Here is a 6,000-nt window from a genome sequence, read left to right on the forward strand (position 1 = left end):
AATCAAACTTAGAAGCACTCAACATTAAGCTTTCAAACCATCTTCGTATTGTACTGTAACAAAAGGTTTTTTTTTTTAGAAAAAATAGCATGTTACCACTTCATTCATTTAGGAGATGAACTCAGTTACAGACTGAGACAACAAAGCCTCGAGAAACAAAAAAAAAAAAAGATTCTAGATTCTAGGTCGATAGGATTTCTGACATTAGCTGACAGAGAAGCTGTCCCAAAATTTTCCGAGGGAACGAATCTTGATCAACATGGTACCCGGTGGATTTTTGGACTTGTCAAATATACGACAGTTACGTTCCAGCCAGATCACCCACCATGTGGTGACGACCGTAGCTAACTCTCTCCTTTCTACCGAACCACCTTTATATTTGCAGTCGTTCCAGAACTGGTTGATAGTCGAACAAAAAGGACGGGCCCGTTTATTTGGCAGCCGAATCTTCAAAAGATTTTTGGTGATTTTAAAACTTTTTCTATTATTAAATGTTTAACTATAGATAATTACAATTAAAACCAAAAAATAAAAATAAAAATAACAGGAGAATCAAACAGCCACTGTGAGAAAGAATCTACTTGTATGTAAAAATAACCAAGGCATAGAACAACACTGGAAAAGAGATATAATAATCTACAGTAAAGTTCACTTCTTTAATGCGGCGGTGTTGTTGCAAAACTTAGAATCTTTTGTGTCTTCGAAAAAAACAAATTGATAAAAAATATAAGCCATTCTGAAATAGTTTTGATTTTTTGTTTTAGAATTGAGTGATTTCAGTAAATTAAATTAAAAAGTTCGATAAATGATCGATAATTCCACCAAATTTAATAGTTCCAATTATCTTATGACGCATAAAATTGGACTAATTAACTGTTAACAGCTAATTAAGTCATGAAATCTCTCTCTCTCTCTCTCTCTCTCTCTATATATATATATATGGAGTCCGGCTGGAATATTATCGATAGCACGAAATATTTGGTGCTATCAAGTTTTCTGCCGTTAGATTTGTCTTTTTTATTATTTTTATTTGTTCGATTATACTATTCAACCAACCACCGACTTAACTCTAGGAGGTCCACATCATCCTAATAGTACATCTCTTAATCTAAAAATAGAAAACTTAATAGTACAAGCCATTGGTGCTATTAATAATATATATAATCAAATAATAAAGATTCAGTTAGAAAATTTATTGTTGAGGGGTCTCCACACATTTATGCCACTTTATTTGGATTTGTTTATTATGCTTTGAATAGTGTCGGGGAACACACGGCAAATAAATTCATTTGAGAGAGAGAGACTTGGTTTTGATCAACATTGATTTCAGTTCACGCATTAGTTTGGGTGATTAATTCGTTCATGGACCAATGTAACTAACTTATCTTTTATATTAAGATGTTTAGATTTTTGAAGTTGGACAATCTATAGAAAGCTGGGAAATAATTTAAGTATAAAATATAAAAATACTATTTTCTAATATATCGAGCTTCTCAAAAATGATTGTTTTATATTATTTACTATGGTATAACAATAAGAAGTTCCGACTTTGATCTTATGAGACTCCTAGTTTCGAGCTCAGATGCGGGCCGAAGAATATAAGCTTTTAGAGAAAAATGATTGTTTCGTATTTATACACTATTTAGCTTCGCCTACTTTGGTTCGATCAAATTGTTTTTTATTTTAAATATTTAAAGACTCAATTTGAGATTGCCAACAAAATGCATTGAGAGAGAGAGAGAGAGGTGAGAAAGCACAACGAAAGAAAATATTTTATTTGTTTAGCACAAGTTGACTTGTCGTGTAGATCACAACTGATTCAAGTAAAATACGATTTTTATTTTTTTTGCTGAAAAATAGAAAAACTTATTTTCAATTCTAGCTCTTTTTAATCCAATAGCATTGGTCAACTCTCAAAACCAAACATGCACAAAGTAGTTTCATCCGGAAATAAAAATAGGGAAACACTTTAAACAACAAATCATCTTAGTTTTGATTTGTTTTGGAGTTTGACAATTTTTTTTTTAAGAGAACAAAGCTATCCGCTACGTTCATTTTTTAAAAATAAACTCAGTTAAAGATATAAAACAACTACGATTTAAACTTAAAATTGCAGGTACCAAATATAAAGCCTTTAGTGAACTATATATGATCGGTAAATTTGCAAAATAAGAGTAATATATAAACAAGATATTTTTTTTAAAAAAAAGACTAATAAGCTTTTTGTTATAAACAAATAGAATCCAAATTCCTTTGTCATGCCATTTTGCATCCATTAACAAGGAGAGAATATATTGGAGAGACCAATTAATAATATTGTACTATATATGTATATATCTTTTTAATTTAGAATTTTTAGGCGTGAGCATTGTATGTACTCGCACTACAATAAAAATGGTCTATAGTGATACTTTTAAATATAGGTATATGTCAAAAAAGTGCTGCTAGCTAAAATTACCGACACTTTTAAAAAGTGTTGCTATATGTGGGGTCGCTAGGTATATAGTGACAGTTAAAGAGTGTCGCTATAACCTAAAAGAGCGCTACTAATTTACCAACACTTATTTAAGCATTTAGCAACCGCCAAAATTCTATCTCGTTGGCTGCGGTGGCGGAGGAGGACGACAGGAAAGGCTCTTCGTTTAAAATTTCAGTGGATTGAGTAAAGAGAGAAGAAAAGATGGTAATTGATTTTTCTTTTTTTTTTCTTTTCTATTTGTAATCGGGCCAAAGGGACTAGGTGTGGCGGGTTGAGTAGAGTAATCTTTTATTTTTGGTTGGATTGGACTTTATATTTAGACATTAGTAGATATTTTTTAAAATTTTAAAATAAATAGGACACTTACTCAAAAGTGTCATAAACATATATTTTTATAATCTAATTCTGTTGTAGTGTCGTACGTGTTGTGTTCCTGGTTTTGGAATGAACATGAAACCTACGGACGAAAAAGAGTGGAGAAAAGGTTTTGGGCTAATTAAAAGATGCACGTGAAATGGTTCTATTTAAAAGTGCACAAAGCTTTTCTAAAGCAAATTACTGGGAAAATAGTAGACATCTATGATGGCTCTGCATAAAGGATTCAAGCTCAAAAGTAAAAAAAAAAAGGAAAAAAAAAGGGCAAGAATGTGGAATCCTCATCGAAATGTGTAATTAATCTTAAGCCACATCATGTGTATCGTTCTAATAGTTTCACATTGCAAGCGGTTAGAATATTTTTAAACATTTTTGTACTTTTGAGCTTGAATCCTATAGTACTTTTTTTCTTTTTTTTTATTTAATTCAAATTTGCCTTCTGGATATGTAAATAATTCTTGAGTCCGAATATGAAAGATGGCGTTAAATATAAAATAAAACATTAAAACATTGTTCTCAAGTAAGTAACAAGATTACTTGCAATCAGTAATATAAAATATCCACCCCTCTCCTCATAATATTTTATGAGTAATTCAACATTGTTAGTGATTACATGTGGAATGACTTTTTCTGCAGGATTCCTAATAATTTTGACTGAATGGGACGAACCAAATGCACCCTAACTGGTACAAGAGATCTCAAAGCATGCTATGTTCTCAACAGAAGCTGAGGATGCAAATGGATCTAGATTGGTGGAGCTCCCGTCCGGAATTTGCTCCAAATCCGTGAAGGAAATAGAGTTAGAGGCGGGAGACCTTTTCATCTCTTGATCTGTTCCGATCTATCAAAAATTTACTAAAAATCCGCTCATATTCCAATTGCCTCCTAAATGGAGCGGTAAATAGAAGCATAAAAATAGGAATAAAAATAGCTCATCCTTGTTAGGATTTGGTTAGATTTGTAGTTAAATCATATTTGGATAAGAATTAATATTTAAATCTGTTTGAGATAAATTAAGATTTAAATATTAATTAGAGGATAAACCTAACTAGATTAGGATTAATATTTAAATCTATTAGAGATTGATTAAGATAGATTTAGATATTAATTAAAGTATGAATCCTAAATATATTAGGATTGGGGTACGTTTTAAGTTGAGCATTATAAATAGGCATTGTGGCTCTCCTTTTTGAAAGTAGTACCGCTGGACTCGTACCAGAGAAAGAAAAAGAGAGAGAGAGTTATTTTAGTGCACCTTGTGCACGGGTGCACGCGGAGAGGTCTTCTTTGTGGGTTTATAGAAGACGAGAGAATGGTATAAGAGATTCAAGAAAGAGGGCTCGGATTATAGCTATTCTGTGCACAAAAGAAGTTAGGTGTAATCTTCTCTTATTTAATGAATCTTATTTTACCTGCATATTTTTTTTCTTTTATGATTGTATCAACTTTTGCTGAGGAGACGGGTTTATGGTAAAAACCCGATTCGACACTTCCGTTGCGGATTCCCAACAATCGATACCGGATCCACAGCAGTCGGTATCGGAGCGGGTTGCGGATTCACGATATCCGGTAACGGGGCGAGTACCGGAATTAACAACAATCTTGAAGTTCCCCGTCTGGGGGGGGGGGGGGGCATCACTGACCGAAGCTTCTTGCATCTCTACAACAATAGAAGTACTAAGTGTTATTGTTATTTCATCCCTATTTTGAATTTGAATTTGAATTGAATGGCAATGGACACATTGAATCATCAATTGTGAAAATACAGACAACGGCCAACAAGGATCACGATAGATCTGTGAAAGATAAAAAGCAATTAACAAAGTCAATTCATGATTTGATGCTCACTATTGTCAATACTCATCATCAGAATCCAATCTTGAACATGCGAATACATGATCCCTTTTTTCAAGCATGATCAGTTAGCATTTTGTCCTAATAGGATTCCATTATTAGTTAATTGGTATTATTGAAGTATGGAGCCAGAAACTAATTAGGCAATAGCTAAGTTAGGCGTTTTATAGGGCTTATTTCGATATAAAATAACTTCTGTTGTATACGAAAAATTTTCTTATCGTATCATTACTTAGCTAGAGGGGTTCGCAAGTGGCAAGGCCTTGGTGTGATAATTCGAGGTCCCAAGTTTAATTCTAGTTTTATTTACATTTCCAGCTAAGTTTATATTCTAATAAACGAAAGCCGAGAATAGCAGTGTTACCGTATATCTCAAAAAGAAAGACTTTAATAATTTCTATTGAATGTCATGAGTAGAGATTGTATACATGTGATATTTAGATATTAGTTATATATATATATATAAATATATAAGAAGAGAGGAAGATGAGAGAGAGAGTTGATCTAGGATACTTTTATCAAGTAATCATCCCATGTTTGCTATCGAACGTTTTTAGCCATTGGATCTACTTTTGAATTAACAAATAGCCTTGGATCAACACTATTCAACCTACACACCTACCACCACCACCACCATCATTACTCAATCCTTACATTCCATCAAGTGGCTAAAAACCAGCAGTATCACTTTGGTAGATACTTGTAAAAGTATCTAGGCCTACTCTCTATATAATTATATATATAGTAATTAGGCTGGAATACATTAATAGTTAAACGCTCTTTTTGCTATCAATAGTTTTTAAACCTGATGAAAAAATTGTTAAGGATAATATTTAGTCGGTTAAGTTAGTGCCCACTGGGTTTAAGTATTTAATCCTGAATTGGTTAGAAATAATGAAAAGAAGTTGATCAAAGGCTAAAAAATTGGTAGCAACAATGGATATTTGCTACCTATAGATAGCCCAGTCCTAACTTATATAATATATATATATGATATATATATTATATATATATATATATTATAGATTATATATATATAATTATATATAGTAGATAATGTAATGTAAAAGTATCACAATGATTATTGTGTGTTTTTAGTCCTTGGATGGAAGATGTAAGGTGTGAGATGATGGTGTTAGGTTGGTGACGGTGAATATGTTTGATCTAAAGGCTATTAGTAATCAAAAGTAGATCTCCAATGTTAAAAATAACAAGTTCCTTTGGGTGATACTTGTAAAGTAATTCTAGTCCTCACTCATATAATATATTAATATACATATATTATATATATA

This window comes from Ananas comosus, linkage group 1 (assembly GCF_001540865.1).
Source record: "Ananas comosus cultivar F153 linkage group 1, ASM154086v1, whole genome shotgun sequence".
NCBI classification, from domain to species: Eukaryota; Viridiplantae; Streptophyta; class Magnoliopsida; order Poales; family Bromeliaceae; genus Ananas; species Ananas comosus.